Source organism: Vicugna pacos, chromosome 10, assembly GCF_048564905.1.
Source record: "Vicugna pacos chromosome 10, VicPac4, whole genome shotgun sequence".
In the NCBI taxonomy this organism is placed as follows: Eukaryota; Metazoa; Chordata; class Mammalia; order Artiodactyla; family Camelidae; genus Vicugna; species Vicugna pacos.
In genome coordinates this window covers 1,131,805-1,151,204 of record NC_132996.1, presented here as the reverse complement: position 1 = coordinate 1,151,204, position 19,400 = coordinate 1,131,805, and the positions used below count along the sequence as shown (strand labels likewise).

The 19,400-nt window shown below is 40.3% G+C and overlaps 1 long non-coding RNA gene across 1 annotated transcript in view; it reads right to left on the bottom strand.

Annotated features, from left to right (window-relative positions):
• LOC140698891 (uncharacterized) overlaps positions 1 to 19,400 on the bottom strand; it is a 90,310-nt gene that overhangs the window by 55,053 nt on the left and 15,857 nt on the right. The window contains exons 2-4 of the long non-coding RNA XR_012076894.1: positions 12,100 to 12,285; positions 11,406 to 11,548; positions 9,398 to 9,622 (exon numbers count right to left, since the gene is read on the bottom strand). This is a non-coding gene — a long non-coding RNA (uncharacterized lncRNA). The remainder of the gene's footprint in view (positions 1 to 9,397; positions 9,623 to 11,405; positions 11,549 to 12,099; positions 12,286 to 19,400) is intronic.

Genomic DNA, 19,400 nt, shown 5'->3' with positions numbered 1-19,400 from the left:
ATAACTCTTAACATTCAGGCTGCACGTTTATTTCAATCAAGTCCCAAAATAGACACAACTCATCAATTCTGTAATGGGACACACTGGATCAGGAACCAAAAGAGTGTAGTAGTCCCGAAGAACTACGGCTCCCTCTTTCTTCCTGTCATTATACAATCCCACCAGAACTCATTACTATGCTGTCTGCTCCTCTGGCAACCAAACTCATAGAAGAGTGAACTCAGCAGAGCACCATGCTGGGGAGAACCCACCGCAGCAGCACTGCAGGCTGCCTGCCCTCCCGCACGCTCTGCCGACCGCTAGTGTCCTCCGTGGAGACCAGGTCAAAAGAGCTGTTCCCAAAAACTGCAAAGTCCCACATATTAAATAAAAACGTTTTATTTTATACGATATGTTACGTATATACCCATCTGTGAAAACAGCTTTGCCAGAAGCCCAAACCTTCAATATTAATATGCAAAGGCAAACCCGGTCCCCAAGGGAAAACAAGTCTTAAGACGACACTAAGGCCTCCAAAGTCCACTCCACGACAATGAACCAAACTGCCTGCAGGTCTGCAGCTGCAGGAGGCTACAAGTCTGCTTTTAAAGCAGCCCCTTCCTGCCCTCGTGTGCTACAATGCCCTTTTATGCCCTCCCATCGCAGGGCAAGAGCAGCTGCTGCAGAAACTTGCAGGGGCCTCAGAGCCAGGGATTATGCCCAGGTCACACTGCAAACCTACTGCCCGCCTCACAGCCCCCAGCCAGCAGGTCACCTGGAAGTCACAGCAAGTGTCCCAATCCAGAAGTCTCTTCATTTGCCAGCACAACTGATCACTGGTCTCCAACCTTCGTCAGTTTTGCACAAAACAGCACCTTCTACTGTGAAGCAGGTGGTTTTCGCTTCTGTGCCCCATCCTTACTGGAAACGTTAAGGGAAACCAAAAGGCCTCTTTCAACCCTTTTCTGATAACACCCTCCCACCCACAATACTCATATGCTCAAGAGTTTGGATCCACGTGATTTTGTTTCCCTTATGCTAAGGGGCTCAAAACACTGCGGGTTTCTTTCTCCTTTGAGTGTATTAGCACTCAGTTTCTTGGCTTTAATCTGTTTTTGTCTCTCTCTTCAGTGTCCCTAGCAGTTGCCACCTCTTACTCCCTTCAGCAGCCTCCCTCCCAAAATCTATTCTAGGGAATCAGCTGTGATGAGGGGCCCGGGGGCAGTCACAGAAGATGCAACTAAGGCACAGAGAGGCTACATAATTTGCCCAAGAAATCACCTTGAGCCACCAACAGAGTGTGTCACATCCCTCTATTTAACAGTTATGCTAAGCAAGTTAACTTTTTGTAGATTATGTTTATAAACAGATGAGAAATCAAAATACATACAAGGACACACATCAACTCTAAGATGTTCATTAACTCCACTGTTTTGTTTCAATTTATTTTATTTCTATTAAAAAATTGAGAACCCCTGCAGCCTATATAGCAAAATGTTACTGGGTTTTAAATCCAGAATATAGAGGGGTTATGTCATTACTCATTCTTATATGTATGTTCAGAAGACAAAATGATTTGAAAGTCTCTCTCCCCGCCCCCTACTCACTACTGGCTCTCACCAGAGCTCCCAGATCACACATCTAATACCTTTTCACTTTACCCACAGCTGAACTCATCAGTTTTCCCCCAGAACTCTCTCTGCAGCTTTCCGTCCTCAGAACACAGCAGGACCATTATTTAACTCATTAATCCACCCAGAAACCTGGGCCTTACTCCATCCTACCTTCACAGACAGCATTGATCCTTTCATTTTAACCATCAAAACATGCCTTCAATCTGTTCGCTTTTACCCACTGACTGTCCTACCACTCAAGTGGAAGCCACCAACACTGCGCACCTGGACTCATGAGTCTCCCAAGTGGCCCCACAGCCACTCTTCCCTACTTTAGACAAATGGGATTGTGTCACTCCCGCGCTTTTTGGACTCTTCAGACCCAATTTTCTTAGAAGAAACTTCAATTTCTTCACCTGATGAAGGTCTTTGCCATGAAACTGTCAGCTCAGGGAGGGCAGGACCCGCCCTCTCCCCTTGGCCCCGCCCTCTGGCAGAGCTTCAGCTTGGGAGGACCTGCTGAGCTAAATCAGCCTGTATTATAAACCTGGTCTTGAGTTCTTAGCAAACAACTTCACTTATCCATACAAATCCAACGTAGATTAGAAAGATTTTAGATGTTGAGCTAGACAATTGATTTGGGGATTTTGCACTGGCAACCTGCAAGTATATGTTCTAATGATTGTGTCTTGTTAAAACCACACCCAGATTAAAGGAGTATTTGTGGAATGTCTTCGGAGTAAAAGGGACTGTACTTTTACAGATTTTATGTTTTATTACATGAACAACCAGGACAGGGTCACAAATGGAACCGCCTCACAAGTGACAGAAGACAGGCGAGACGCATATAGCAACAGGTCAAAAGATGGTAAGAGCAAAGTTGTTTATCCAACGCCCAAAAAAATTCCTCCAAGAACAGAAAACTCAGAATTTTGAAAATAAAATTCTATCATATAAGGAAAGAAAATAAATAATCCTCTTCATCAGGGTTTCTAGATCTGACTGCAGAGTTATTAGCAGACCATACTGAATCCTAGCACAGAAAAATCAGATGGACTAGTGGTGAGTAAGTTCCAGGAAAACGGCAGTAATTCCTCCACTTGAAAGAGGACACACACTCACTTGTTGAAGGTGACTGTAAACCGCATTCTGCAGAAATTCAGAAGATTCAGACACTGCTTCTACATGGTGATGACACGGAAGGACGGCTTGGATGCATGCTTCTAACTGAGTCACCGGCATTCTTACACAGCAGAGTGAAACGGAGGCCCTCAGCCAAGAGCACAGATGTTCCTGTCATGTATCCCAGGCCGTGCCTCGGGGACTCAGTGTCCTGTAGCAGTGCGGCCCCAGGCGAGGACCCGCAGCGTGGTCCACGCAAGCAGGAGGGGCACTGTGCTTGAGAAATCCCATCCCCGATGGGGGCAAGACGGGCTGGTGGGGTTGTGTGAACCTATAAATGCTCATAGAAATAAACCTGCATGCATTCACGTGATAAAATTAACTGTAGCAGGCTATTTAACAAAATTTCAATTATCAGTGTTAATTTTACCATTCCTTTCCTCTTGTCCCCTGCACTCTGAGACAGGCTTAGGCTCTCTCACACATGCAGCTCTGATGCAATAGTTTTGAATTTATTTTATTTTGCTACAAGTGTTTTCACTCCCAGTGTCGCTGTGACTGTCGTCTCTTAACACAGTCAGATGTCTTCCTGGATCTCTCCCTGTGTTCCTTGCTCCTGCTTCTCAGATCCTGAGATAAAGAACAGGTGAAGGCATATGACTGGGAATGTCAATGTGGACTTGATCAAAGTCCTCAGTGACTCGCTAGGTGAGTGCTGCCCACCCCTTACCTTCGATTCTCAAGGTTCTGCCCAGGGTGACATCCAGACAGGAGAGATTCCTGGGTCCAATTAAGAGCTGTGTGGCTTGGGTGCGGGGAAAGGTGCAGGAGCTGGTTCCGTAGACGGTCACTTCCATTTCTCTGCTACTCTCTCCCCCGAGGCCCCGCTGCCAAGCCCCCAGGCTCCCTGATCTTCTGTCTTTCTCTTCTACTCTAATTCAAGCCCTTTTCCTCTTCCTTTATTCCCTGATTATCCCCAGCTGGAGTGATTTTCCCATCACAGATTCTGAAAAATTTTCCTGCAGCTGAAAAACAGGTCTCCAGAGGTCAATGCCCATATGGTGGTTCCTGAAGAGAGCCCCTGGTTAGGGGGACCCTCACCAACACTCACGGGGCATCAGACATGTTGCAGGGTCGAGCACCCCCAACAAGAGTTTGCTGTGACCCCAAAGCACGCACAGCATCCCTGCTCACTAAAGTGTAGTTTTAGTCCTTTATTAAGAAGCAAAAATAAAAAAATTGCTCATGTTTCTTACTAAAATTATTTATGAGGTAGAAAAAGTAATTCTAATAGAAAAGAACAAATTTCACTCCATGTTAGATGTGTTCGTCTGACTTTAAACCTGTACCTTGTTTTCTAGGCTCAGACTTGCTGTTTCTGCACCTTTTGTAAAAGAATGTTGCCTTTAGCCTGAAATACCCAGGAGGGCCTATTCTCCGGGCTCTGATCTTTAAGGATATTAGCTCTTCTACACTTATGTACAGATGGCAAGTTGCAAAAAAATTCTTTTTTTTGGAGGTTATACGGGGGCACCATAATTTGACCCACATGAACAGCTGCAGGAACAAAGGGTTTCAAATAGAAACAATTCGTACAGCAAGAAGTTTGCAACAACCAGCTACATCCCCGCCGCTTTTTAGTATAAAAGGAGACTGAATTCTGCCTTGGGGAAGAGAGTTCTACTGGATATCAATATGCCATTTTCTGGGTCTGCCGTCTTTTCAAATAAAGTCACTATTCCTTACTCCAACATCTCATCTCCCGATTTATAGGCCTGTCATGCAGCAAGCAGAACGAGTTTGGACTTGGTAACAAAGTGACTGCATTAGAGGTAGTATGTCTCCACTGTTTCCTCATTTCCAGAATGTCACAACTTATCAGTTTTATATGCTGTTTAACAACACGAACAAAAAACCTATTATACGGAACTGATTCCAAGAAATAAAATTATTTCTACTCCTTCAAACATTTTCTTCTTTTTATTTTGTTTTGTTATGCTTATTGAAAAGAAAATAAAAGTCAAATCATTTTATTTCACGTATTTTTTAAAGCTACATATTGTAAGTACTACAAAGATATTTAAATTGCAATAAAAATTGTTCATATATTAGTATAAAGATATATACACAATCAATGCAGATTAGGAAAGGAGTAGATATTTACTAAAAATCCACTGCACATCCAGTCTTTTACAAGCATATCCTGGAATATAAGCTCTATTACCCCGGAGTCCCCCACCCCCATTCTCACTGCGGAGTCCCTTAGTAATCAACTACCAAGGCACCAGCATAGAACCATGCAATCACTATTTTAGGTATAAATGAGAGTATTAGCTCATTCAATTCTGAAACAGAAACCTTAAAATAAATACTGAACTTATTTACAGATAAACAAATTTGGACACAAAAAAGTACAGTTTCTCCCCCAAGACACAAAGATAATAATTGGTAAAGGCAAGATTTGAACTAATCTGCCTGATTCTAAAAGCTAAGGTGGAAATCCCCTTTGACTTTGGAGGTAAAGCAGCACAACCTATCACCCTATCATTGTTCAGATCTAACATTAGACAGCCTGAGACAGCACCTCATTCCTATGGAACTCGAGGGCAAACAATAACAATAAGGATTTTATATTCAGTATTTTCTTAAGTCTCAATTATATAAAGTGTCAGCAGGTCAGCAGAAAACTCTGGGAAATATGAGTGGGTCCAGAGCTTTTTGCTGATAAGAAACTCATTCTATCAGGACAGAGTGACCTTCCCATGTGAGGCCTCATGTACATAAACTAAAGGCAGCTGAGCAATGAAAACTAGCAAGAACATGGAACTCAAGCAAGAAGGATGCCTGCCATCCCCTGCCCAGTTGCCTCTTCACCCACGTGGACAAGATGGCAGAAGATCCAGTTTCTTGTCCAAGTGACAACATAATGGATTCTCACCCATGAAATGTTATGACTCTATGCTGTCTTAAGTCCGTTCCAACTAAAATATGATGACACCAATATCTCAGCAGAATGTCTATGTCTCCACTTTCTCTCTTCTATTAGGAGACTATATCTATGGCTACAAAGCCGAAATTCAATTAAAAACACCATGCACGAAGCCTGGTGAAAGTCTGTGTAAGAGACATTGTTCTCACGCTCAGTGAGTGAAAACTCAGAAAAAGTGGTCCTTCTCCCTCTGCAAGTGGGAGGTAGCCTGATTGTGTGTGTGTGTGTGTGTGTGTGCACACGTGTGTGTGTGTAAATCAAATACAATGTATTCTGGGATGTGCACAGATTTTTTTTTATGTTACTATTATTTCGTGAGAATGAGCCTACCTTTAAATTAATTTGAATCTATTATTCTGAGAGAGTCTCAGGCTCTTTTGGTGGAGGATGGGAAAGAGGAAAGGAAAGGAGGAAAGATGTAAATGAAGCAAAGCTGTAAGAGTACTGCTAGGGAAAGGCAAGACATTATTTTTGTTCCTACTTGCATCACACACAAATTACGGACTGGCTTTCCCCCATGTCTTGTCAAGCACTGAGTTGCAGAAGAACAGGCAACAGCCCTTTTCTCACTGAGCTTGTGACTGTACGTGACATCTTATAGACACAAATTATTTAACCTGATCAAACACTCTAGCAGCAGGCTGTAATTCTCCTACTTTGAGAGACAAGGAAACAGGAAGTGAAAGAGGGTATATAGCTTGACCAAAGTCAGAGGACAAGTAAACTAAAGAGGATGAATTCAAACTCAGATCTGAATGCAGAGTCTGAACTTCCCACTCCGAGGGCTGGAAAATCCTTAACACACAGGGTCCCCAGCTACTCTGCATTGTTCCTGGCACCAAGCATTTCCCATGGCGATGGTCTCCAGTTCTCAGGCACAGCGCTCTGTGCAGCCAATAACCTCCATTCGACCTTGATCATCTACCTGCCACGCCCACCAGGCTTCACCATACAGGCAGGAAAGCTGGCTTTCAAGTGCATACAAAGCCACCCCTGGTCTAACCTGGACTCTTCAGCAGCTTTTCCAGCATAAAGGCAGCCATGAAAGTGCTCACAGTTTGTACATGAGCCACACTACCTCTCTCCATCTCTCTCCCCACCTATACTACTTAGCTATGACCATTTTGAGAATCTTGGAAACAAATTTTTAAAAACAGAAAAGAAAGGATTGTGTATCGAGTACTTAATACTTACAATTTTAAATGAGAAGTTACAAAGTGAGTATTTACAAACCGAATCTGCCTTCCTAGGTGTCAGTTTTAACAGTTAAAAAATATAATAGCAAAAATTTCTCACTTAAAAAATTAACAAAAACATCAACAATAATCTGGAATAAACTCAAAAACAATGCCCATGTTGTATATGGAGGAAGTACAGGACTGTACTGAGGGGTAAAGTAAGAAGTGTGAAAGTAGAGACATCAACCTTTGTATGGAGGAAAACAGTTTTGTAAAGATGTACGTTCTCCTAAAGATAATTCAAAATTACTAAAAAATCCCATGACAACACTTATCCTTTTTTTTAACTTGAAAAAATTATATTAGAATTCTTCAGGAAAAATGAAGTCATAATACTAGCAAAGAAAAATAGGGATCGAAAAGCAAATCAAAAAATTTGCACTGTCAGATATTAAATAAATTTTTACAATATGTAAGATATAGTGCTAGTGTAGGAAAGTAAGATTGACAGAAATAAATCATGAGCTCAAAAAGAGACTCTAGTGTATATAAGTATTTTTACAGGTGGGATTTCAAATTAAAGAGCAAAGTAGGAATTCAATAATTGTCTTGGGACAATCACAGAATCCCCTTGAAAAATCAAATTCTATTCCGGTCAAAATGACCGCAAGAAAAATTACAGAAAGTGATGTAAATATTAGAAAGTACTAATAAGAGCAAATACAACTCTTTGCTCATATCAATTCAGCTTCTCCTCACTATGACAACACTATTATCATCTCCATCTTAGAGATTAAGAAAACCTACAGAAGAAATTTATACCATTATAAGAAAGCATTTCTAAGAATAATATCAAGAATAAAACCGAAAAAGAAGACATTTACTATCTAAAGTTTATTTTGGGCCATAACAAAAATGAACCTACTGAACAAAATGAAAGGCAAAAAATGACAAGGGAAAGCTCTGTGATACATGTTGATGAAGACAAGGGGCTAATGTTCATAATATACATAGAGCTGTCACAAAGCAACAAGAAGCTCCCTCACTTAAATATTTGCAAAGGACAAAAGGGATCATTCACTTTTTAAAAGTCAGATGGCTAATGAGTGAAAAATGCTCAATACCACACTGGTCATAAAGTGCAAACTAAAACAATGAAAATCATTTTGCTCATCATATTGGCAAATATTTTTAAAAGATATTCTAGCTAGTGTCCATCTTTGAGACAACAAACTGTGAGCGATCTTTTGGAGGACGACATGTCAATGGATATGTAAACCCTGGAAAACGTGTGTACACACAGGCTGAACTTCACTTTTAGGAATCGTTTCATTTACAAAAAGAATCAGTTCAAATAGATGTACTCATCAGAGAATTTACACAGCACTGTTTACATTGGTGGGAAGAAAAGCTGAAGTGGAATCATACCCACGGATAGAGATTTGGTTACATAAGTTATTCTACATCTTTTCATTCCCCACAGGAGAAGGAATTTCTAGATTCACTTGAAAGGAGCCTGTGATTTATGTAGTTGTCACATCCAAGGACTAAATTTCCAGAAACCTTAACTAAAGGAATACTTATACAAGATCACAGGAATGTTTGTACAACAAGGATGCCAGTCAGACACCCTTTCTGACAGTGGAAAATGGAGAAAACTTAAGTGTCCACCATCAAGACAATGATGCGGTAAATCACGGTGAGCTGTGGCCACTAAAGTTCCGGTGTTTCGGCGTGGTCCAAGGCCTTGTCCACAGTTCTCTCCCACGAAAGGTGTCCTTACACAAGAGACCAAACCTGCACATCAGGAGACCACTCTACTCTATCTGAAAGGACTGGGTGAGTCTGGAGGGAGAGGACGTCTGTGATATATACCTGAGTGAATAAACCGAGCTGCAGAAAACATATAGTATGGCCTTATTTTTCAATAAAGCATATATACACACACATATACATAGATTTCTCATATACGTTTATGTATGTGTGTATATATATGACATAGGCATAAAGGTCATGAAATATATACTCCACATTGTCAGCAGTTTTTACTCTCAGGAAAAAAGGGGAAGGGAAGTAGGGGACTTTCGGTACCACCACAGTTCTCTTTTCAGTATTCCAGTTAAGTTTACTTGGAATATAAAAGTTTACTTAAGTCCAACGTAAAATGGACGAGGACTCCACAAGACAGAATGCTATAATGGTCATTAAAAATCATGCCAGCGGAGATAGAATACTGTAAAAAAAATTGTCATAAGCTGAATGGAAAATGGAGGTCTCCACACAGCAAACAGGCACACAGTGCTTGCTGGTTTTTATGACAGAGGTAATACACACTGATGAAAAGAACAGAAAATAGATTTTAAAGTGTTAATTATTATCTCTGAATACTGGGAACAGGATAGACCCTTTTGACCCTTTCTTCAGAATTTTATATTAAATACACATTATTTTTCATCTGAAAAATGCATTTTTAGATGTCTAGTAACACACATTGGAAAAAATACATGAGTACTTACAGAAACAAATAACTAGGAGACACCGAAGCACCGTCACACAGTGCAGAATGGGTGATCCTGAATAACACCGCGCAGTTACATAAGGACCCAAAAATTGAAAGCACCCGCTGTAACAGGGCGCGTCCCCCTTCCATTTGTCAGTTGTGTCTTCAGGGCTGAGGCAGTTCTGAGCACGGCCAGTGTCAGTGCTGGTGTCTGGATGGATGCCACTGGAGGTGAAGGCACCTGCAAGCCGAGAGGAAGAACAGAAATCATCCTCTGCTTTTTCTGTCTTGTTTCTTTTCTCTTTTAAAGAGAGGCGGAAATAAGATAAACTGAATCTTCCCTACTGAAATTTCAGTATTGAAACAGTTTTTATATTGTTCACAACTTATATTCTGCCTATAACTGTCTTTTCAACAAAGCATTATATTTATTAAATGTTAATTAACTCAGTTAATTAACTACCTGTTGAAACCTATTAAAGAACATGAAATGCACTACGTGAAAGCACCACACCTGCAGTGACTAGCACAGCTGTTTTGACGGCAGTGCAGTCAGCCCCCACCATCACGTGGCCCTGAGCTCCTGATGCTGGGAAGAGAGCACGCTGCTTCCTCAGGCAGAGAGAAATGGTAAAAGTATTTTCTGAAATCTACAGCACTGACAAAACATAACTGCTTAATCCCAGGCTCCTTTGAGGCTGTCATTTTCCGTTTCTGGCCAACACCCGTCAATGAGCAGAACCACCCCATTCCCGAGTCATGGGACTCACGTGGGCAGCAGTTTTGGAGAAATTTCCAGTTATAGAATGTAAACCAACTATACATAAAACTCTGAAAAAGAAAAGATGCAATAATCTGATTTTGGAAGACACTCAATATATTCTCCTAAGCCTTAGTAGTTGGAAAGTCTGGGCTTCTCCTAAGCCACTTATTTATTTCACAGACAGTAAGCATCTCCCACAAACCCTGTTTCCCTGTGTCTGCTGGGAGCCTCAGGCATATTGATGCTGTCTATCTTATAAGGCACAAGGCAGAGGCGTGTGTCTCACGCCTGCAAATCTCACACAGGCTCAACTGCAAGCCTCACTGTCTGAAATTGGCCCCATTTTCTCACCTGTTTATTTGGTATCTGTTCTTCTGTAAGCTGCCTGAAATGCTTCTTGGAACAAGTCAGAAGAATGAGTGGGTAGAGAAATGGACAGATGGACAGGTGAGAGATGGGCAGACAAACAGGGAGACTCCAAGAGAAGGGGAGCAAACAAAATTTCCTATGCAAAACCCTCTTCTAGTCAGGGAAGAAAACCACCACAAAGAAGTGTGAAGAGGCAGGTGGCTTAGGACTGTTTCCTGGATTCCATGAAATGTCACACCAAGAGATGAGAGGGTAGAAGTATAAATAATAAAAGATAAAAAGCATGCATGTTTGAAAAATATATCTACATTATGTACTTTCTAAAGAATAGATTCAAATCAGCCAGGCCCAATAACCCAATTCTTGGGTATTTACAGAAGTGAGAATCCCATCTCCAATCCACAAGGCATCCCTTCGGAGCACTGAGAGTCTACACGGTGTGGTCATAAAGGCATCACCGCAAAAGCTGTGCTATCCTGCACTTACGAGGAACGAGCAGGTGTGCTCGGGCTGCCCACTCACGTCATTTACACCCCACAGCACCTCTACGGGGTAGGGATGCCTAGCGAACCCCATCTCTGCAGGACAGAAAACAAGTCCAAGAGAGGCTAAGCCGATCTACCATTTCTCCATCTCACAGGACTTGTCACTCCAGAGCAGGAATCGAACTCGGACCCACGTTTGTAACCACAGTACTACCGTAATTTATGTGCTTTTTGTGTGTATAATACATTTGTTTCTGGCATGAAAGGATATTTAATAAATGATCGGTTGTCTTGTCTATCTCATTAGCTCACAATCTTTATATTTTTGAATTGTACCCTTCCCCTGGAGAAATGAACGGAAAGAGCGGTGGTCAGAATGAGGTGGGGCTCCATTCTTTATCTGTTACCTCATCTCATCCAAGTCCCCAACCAGGGAGAAGGAGCAAAGGTTTTCTTCATTTTTAATGAGAGGGCTCCAGTGATGGTGACTTACTCAACTCCAAAACCGAGTCTGGGGGAAGGGCACATGCAGCAACGAGAGCAGTATCACCTGTAGGAAGGCGAAAAGAGCTCAGGGGATGGCTCAATGGGTCAGCCTGATTTAATTTCAATCGATAATACAATAACACACTCTAAAAAATCTAGCATGCAATGGATTTGCTCTTGCTTGACATCTAGCAAGTTTCCACAGCCCACATGTAACATTATCATGAACTAGTGAAAGGATGAGTCCACAGACAAGAAAAATCAATGCCACAGGCACGCTGAAACCCAGGCTGGAAGAAAGGAAGGGAAAGGGCATAGTTAAGAAGAGAGGAAAGTCTGGGAAAAAGACATCATCCCAAGGACTCTCAAGCATCATCCAGCAATCATATAATCATTCTTTCAAGAGAGAGTTACTTAGGTCCTATTTTGTGCGAGATTTTACAAAGGGCAAAGAGAGACCGCAGCGTCCATGGTGGCAGCAAGTTGCGGGGCTATAATACAATTCTAATCCTGGTACCTTGCACACTTGTCCTCAGTATAAAGGCAAAAAATAAATAAAATAATACTATGTAAACCATACACATTGCTGAAAAAAATTAAAGAATACCTAAATACCTGGAAAGACACACCACGCAGATTCCTGAATCAGATGACAGCATTCTTGGGATGGCAGTGCTCTCCAGAGCGATGCATACATACAACGTGGTCTCGATCACAATCCCAGCGGGCTCCTCTGCAGTAACTGACTAGCTGCTGCTACAATTCATATGGGAATTCGAGGGTCTCAGTAACCAAAACGTACTTGAAAGAGAAGTACAACGTGAGAGGACTTGTAATTCTCAATTTCAAACCTTACATCTGTATCTCCAAGTGAGATTAGAGGCCATTTTTAAGTTATTATTTTGTTTATCCTTATTTTCTAAATTCTGTACAACAAATATACCTGTTAGAATAAGAAAAATAAAAAGTAAGTTATCTTTTAAAACATGAACACCGATTCATTCATTGGGAAAAAATTATTTTAACTCTAAAAAGTAAACAAATATCTAGTGAAAAAGGACTACTTAAAAACAAGTGTGCATTTACAATTTTCATAAATTGAAAACTGAAAAGCACAAACACATCAAGTTTCTAGGGAGACTGGTGAAACATATTAACAATTATTTTAAAAATTCTTATTGAAAAATGAAAACTCAAGAAAGGGAAATTCGTGATTTACAGCCAACTGCAAACACATGAAAAGCAAAGGCCTAGAAATCACAGTTCCTTTAACTCTGCTACTAACGGAATAGGAGAGGAAATTCCTCACTGAGGGGACAGTGGAATCCCATCCATAAGATAGAATACACAGTACAAACTGCAGTAATATCGGGAGTGAATAACTTAGAAGAATTCTGAAGTTATAACATTGCTGAAAAACTATAAAAAACACTGACAGGCAGATTAAAACACACAGTCATATATATTATATAGAAACATATGTAGTCTGCTCCCATGTTGCATAGAAATACAAACATATTTGTTCATTTATGGGCACTTATGACTTTATCCCTGGTAGAATATTTCAACTAAATCAAATAATCAATATAACACTCCTCTTGTCAAATCTACTTGATAAGTTACTCTGCTATGTAACCATAAAGTGTCTAAGATAGATCTAAAATTAGTGAAAAAGAGCTTTGTATGGCTTCTTGAATTCTTCTCAAAATTCCAAGCTTAATTTTAAAATAGATCTGAGCAGTATTTCTATATTATCTTTTCCCTTGTGAAATGAACAACACAGTCTGTTGTCAAAATTCTGTGCTTACAAATATTCACGAGCACAGTATCCTCACAAAACTGCTGGACAGCAAAGCACTATCCAGACACTGTGACCAAATAAATGAAACACAAGGAAGACAGTGACCCTATTCTGGAGGGCTTATAGTCTGTGTCAACACTGGGGTTTTTACTTGATTGGTTTGATTGGGTAGCAAAATAAAATCAATCAAGTACTTTCTTCTTTGAGCGTTCTGTAAGTCATGACTGTTTTTAGTGTCATGAGCAGGAAAGACTTAAGCATGACTTGATTAGGTCAACTAGCAACAATCATCACTGGAGAGTGAGTAATATAGAAGTTAACTGATAGCAATGCTTCTGCCTACATGAGCCCTATAATAAATCTACACTGACATCCGAAAGGAAAATAAGGAGATGAGGTCCCCAATGAGAAAACAAACTAACAAGAAATCAAAAAAGGAAAGATGTTTTCATTAATGATTCCAGGCAGTAGTGGAGCATGGTGGTGAAGATCACATATTCTGGGGAAAAACATGAGGGGTCTGAACTCCCACAGCACTGGGTAGCTGTGACACTGATATTTCAGTGAAATTTTCTGCACCTCAGTCTCCTATCCAAAGATGGGGGAAAACAACCGCACCCATCTCCTAGACTGTTTCTACAAATTTAGATATTTTATACATAAAAGCTTAAATAAAATACTTCAGATTTAAAATAATACCCCAAAACACATGGAACAAAGAAAACAGAGATAAATTGGAGTTCATCAAAATTTAAAACTTTGCTTCAAAGGGCACCATTCAGAAAGTGAAAAAACAACACACTAGAGAAAATTTTTTCAAATCATTTATCTCATAAGGAATTTGTATCTCCAAATGAAGAAAAAAACCCCCTACAACTCAACAATAAAAAGGCAACTCAATTAAAAAATTAATAAATGTTCTGAAAAGGTATTTTTCAAGAAAAACATAGAAATGTCCAATAAGCACAATGAAATGATGTTCAATAGCATTAGCTGTAAGGAAAATCTAGTGAAAACCACTAGGAGAAGCCGCTTCACACTCACAACAATAGGTTATAATAAAAAAAAATGGTAACAAGCACTAATGAGGACACAGAGGAAGTGGAGCGCACAGCCCTTGCTGGTGAGGACGTAACACAGCGTGGCCACTTTGGAAAACAGCCTGGCAGGGCCTCAGAGAGTTGAACATTTCGTTTCTGACTTACCCAGCAATTCTGCTCTCTGGGCACACACGAAAGAGAAGTGAAAACAGATATCCACATAAAAAATCCCACATGAGTGTCCACGGCGACATTACTCATCACAGCCAAAAAGCAGAAACAACCCAAATGCCTATCACCTGGTGAATGGGTAAACAGAGGGGCCCAGCCATACAGTGGAATGTTATTCAGCAATAGCAAAGCATAGAATAGTGACTCAGGCCACAACATGGACAAACATTGAAAACGTTACTCAGTGTGAAAGTAGTCGGTCACAATAGACGGTTCCACTTACATGAAGTGACTCGATTTACATTAAATGTCCAGCACAGGCAAATCCACAGAGAGAAAAGTGGCTCCTTGGGGCTGGGGGAGGATGGGGAAGATGGGAATGTCTGCTTATGCATACGGGGCATCCTGTTGGGGGGATGAAAATGTTCTAAGATTGAATGGGATGCACAATTCTGGGCATAGAGTAAAAACCGATGTACATTTTAATGGGTGAATTGTATTAAAACTGTTAAGAACAAAAGCATCTCGGGGCAGTACCTTCCAGAGTAAATGCAAATTGCTAACTTTTATTAGAGGAAAAAGAAACTGCCCTCAGCATGAAAGCAGGAGATCAGCAAATGTGAGTTAACCGAAATTGGACAAGAGCATTTCACTTGAAACAGTTGCTGAGTGTACACGAAATATTCAGAAATAGGAGAATCACCTTGACATCACGAAGAAGCATTCTGCTTCAAATGCAGATCAAGGATTCGGCAAGCCCTGCTGCCAGAAATGAGCAGAGAAGAATCCTGATTCATAAAACTAGCACCAGAGCCAACAAGGAAATGGTGGTGAGGAAAGCAGGCGGCGAATATCTGGAAGAGTTTGCTACAAATATTTTCTCCACCGAAAATTTAAAAATAAAGTGAAACTGATGAAATGCTGTGTTGACATCACGTGAATGGGCTTCCTTCAGTGCTCGACTGTTCTGTAACCCAGATTGATAGACTCAGGAGAATCAGCATGGCTCCTGGGGGTCCCCAAAGGACTGCCCACCAGCACGCTGACCACCATCACATCTGCCAGGGTTGAATTGCAGGGAAGAGACCAAGTTCTGAAAGGTACCGGAAATGTTGACAAGGGAAGAAAAGGATGAGTTTAGTCCTGGGACAGAGGCAGTGTGAGCAGAGGCCAGAAGGCTGCAGGTGAACTGCAGTAGACCTGGGGCAGGAAGGGATCACGGGGGAGCATATCTCAATTCTCTTCTGTCTCTCCCTCCGGTAGGAGAGATAAAGCCTGCATCCTTCTCACCTGGAACTGTGGGTTCTGGCTGGCAGAAGTCTTACCGACACGGAATGATTATTCAAGACTCTGTGGAAAAAGTCAAGAAATCGAGAGGGAGTAGGGAGCCATCTCCATGAGCCTCTCAAATGTTCCCATATTTATTGTGTATAATCAAAGGAAAAATTCGTTAACAGTTGTGAGATAGTAAGGAGGAAATTCGGGAAAGACAGGATGAGGCAGGGATTGTAGAATATACAATGAGTACAAAGGATTAGTGTATGTTTAGGGAAGTCATGGGGTGAGGGGAACTAGATACACTTTTAGATATGTTCATTACAAAGCACACCACCAGACCAGCCAGGTCTTTGTTTTGGGGATAATAGACTAACAACACACAAGCCCAGCGTTTATAGCTGAGGGTCTCAGTCCTTGCTTTGCAACCAGCAGAGTGCTACCTAAAACCTCAACTACACAAGCAAAGCATTGTCTCTGCTTTTTAAGGAAAGGAGACTGGAGTGAAGATGCACAGGAACTTGCTTGCAAAGCAGTACCAAAGCATATTTTTTCTTCTTAAAGTTCAGAGGCGACTGTGCTGTGTTATAATTTGTTAACCCAATCATGGGCCCCCACATGGAACCATTATGGAGGACACCCTAGGATGACTAATCCTGGATGTGGGTCTCTTCCTGCCATCTTCAGCCACTCTAGCAGGGTCTACGCACATCCGAGAATAACGATCCTACGGAACCACCCACTCTCTTAACTCCTGATGCTTGAAACTTAATTTTAGCTCTACACAACTTTCCGTAGAAAAGTTTCAGAAATAAAAGATATAATATTCCTTTTATATCTCATCATATTACTGATTTTTCTGATTGCTCTCTGCTGCTTCTACTTGGTAAAGCACCTCATTCTGCAGCTGAATTCAGTAATTTCCGTTGTGCATTTCTAGCCAGTTTGGGCTCGCTAAATTCTATTGGTCAAATATCGATATACTTAATTGATTTCTTTGTTCATCAATTTCAGCCAGGAGGAGAGGGAGTGTCACTCTTTTCCTCAGCCCACCCTCAACTCTTTTCCCATCAACTCAGGCCTCCTGAAAACAAAACAAAGTATTTTTTTCCCTTCTACTCTTTCCACAAACCCAACAGGAAACATCAGTCTGGAGAAAGTATTCAACACAAATTTTAAAACAAAAATCTATAAACCTGAAGCAACTCCATCTCCGAATCATGATACACAATGACATGAGAGTAATTGTGTCAGGCACAAAGCATGAGGGAGCCTGACTACCTGATTTCTATTCTTCAAAGGAAGGAAGATTTTCGTATTTTTTATTATCATTCTTGGTCATTGTTTCTGATTATGCCAAAAAATAGTTTATGAAATAATTATGCACTGCAATAACAGATTTTTTAATGTATCAATTTTAGAAGGCATTCAGAGGGGATAGGAAAACCCACCTCTGTAAAAAATGTAAAATTTCTTCCCCTGTTAAGAACACGTATACAAAATGCAACAGAGAATTCAAATTCTTGTGGAGAGGATCAAAACCACAGAATCAAAGCAAAGTCATTACAATGAGTCAATTTAAATTTCACTGGACAAACATGCTCAATGCATACAAATAATTTTAAAGGCACACTGCAAACCATTCACTTAATGATCTGCAGGCTAGAGGAAGAATTTCCCTCTTGAACAGACAACAGAAATCAGTAGGTTGTCCCACCAAACCAGGAGCAGAGAACAATCAGGTTTTTAACAGTTTTGATAAATCAGCATGTTCTAAAGATCAAAATCCAGAAATTTTAAACATTCATTCAAACCACAATGAAACAAGCACTTAAAGAAAAAAAAAACACAAAGAATCTAAGCACAGAGGTCATTTAGATAGATCAATGAGAATTTCTTGTACCGCTGGAAGAAAGAACAGGCTATAACCTTTTACTTGAAAAATAAAACTTCTTTTAATGATAAATGCTAAAACATATTTCATCTTTCATGTTGCCTTAAAAAATCTGAGGTACTTGTATCTGATCAGAAAAGCAATTCTGAGTAATATTATGTTACAATTCAGTGCCAGTTTGCTCTAGAAGAAAAGAGAAAAGTTACTATTTCTCATTCTGCACAGTTTAAAGAACCTCCCTGTCTCTATATCCTCCCATTTCCTAAGCTCAACCTCCCTAACACTTCTGAAACAAGTATGAGAAAGTCTTATTCCCAACATGCCAAATGACAAAAGAATATCAATTTATTTATGTAAATATATGCCTACACCTTGAAATGGAGGAGAAAGTTATCAGAAGTCTATATGGAACTTCTTTCTATCTTCCTGATATCACACACACAAACGTTCACACAGACACAGACACATACCCCCTGGATTACTGAGCACTTCACAAGCTTAGTACTTACAACTTGTAGAAGATAACTTTGTAGTTAATTTAAAATACAAAACTGTCAGCTTTTGAAAGTCTTCATCATCTGCTAAACCATCCAAATATCAAAGAGACCCAGTTAGCCTTCTCTGTAGAATGTAATTTCCCTTGATGGCAAAACAGACCCTAAGAAGTACTGGATCAAAGATTCGTGTTTATCACTACCTATGATCGTTTTTAAGCACATTAACAGATTCAGAAATGTATGTCTCATCAACATTTATTCCTATTGAAATAGCATACGTGTTCAATTGTCTATACAGTGACTAGGTCCCATGATGGTGTTTAAGAGCTATTTTGTGTATAGCAATATTTATATTCAAGTGCAGAAAAGGAGGGTGTGTTTTACTCAGTTGTAGAGCACCTGATTAGCATGCACAATGTCCTGGCTTCAGTCCCCAGTACCTCCAAAAAAATAAATAAACTAAGTGCATATTTAAAAATAAGAATAGTGCAGCCACTATGGAAGACAGTGTGGAGATTCCTCAAAAGACTAGGAATAGACTTACCATATGACCCAGGAATCCCACTCCTGGGCTTGTACCCAGAAGGAAAACTACTTCAGGATGACACCTGCACCCCAATGTTCATAGCAGCACTATTTACAATAGCCAAAACATGGAAACTACCTAAATGTCCATCAACAGGTGACTGGATAAAGAAGATGTGGTATATTTATACAATGGAATACTTCTCAGCCATAAAAACCGACAACATAATGCCATTTGCAGCAACATGAATGCTCCTAGAGAATGTCATTCTAAGTGAAGTAAGCCAGAAAGAGAAATAAAAATACCATATGAGATCGCTCATATGCGGAATCTAAAAAACAAAAACAAACAAAAACAAAGCATAAATACAGGACAGAAATAGACTCATGGACCGAGAATACAGACTTGTGGTTACCGGGGGGGGGGGGGGAGAGGGTGGGAAGGGATAGACTGGGATTTCAAAATTGTAGAATAAATAAACAAGATTACACTGTATAGCACTGGGAAATATACACAAAATGTTATGATAAATCACAGAGAAAAAAATGTGACAATGAGTGTGTATATGTCCATGAATGACTGAAAAATTGTGCTGAACACTGGAATTTGACACAGCACTGTAAAATGATTATGAATCAATAAAAAATGTAAAAAAAAGAATAAACACAGGGAAATATACACAAAATGTTATGATAAATCACAGAGAAAAAAA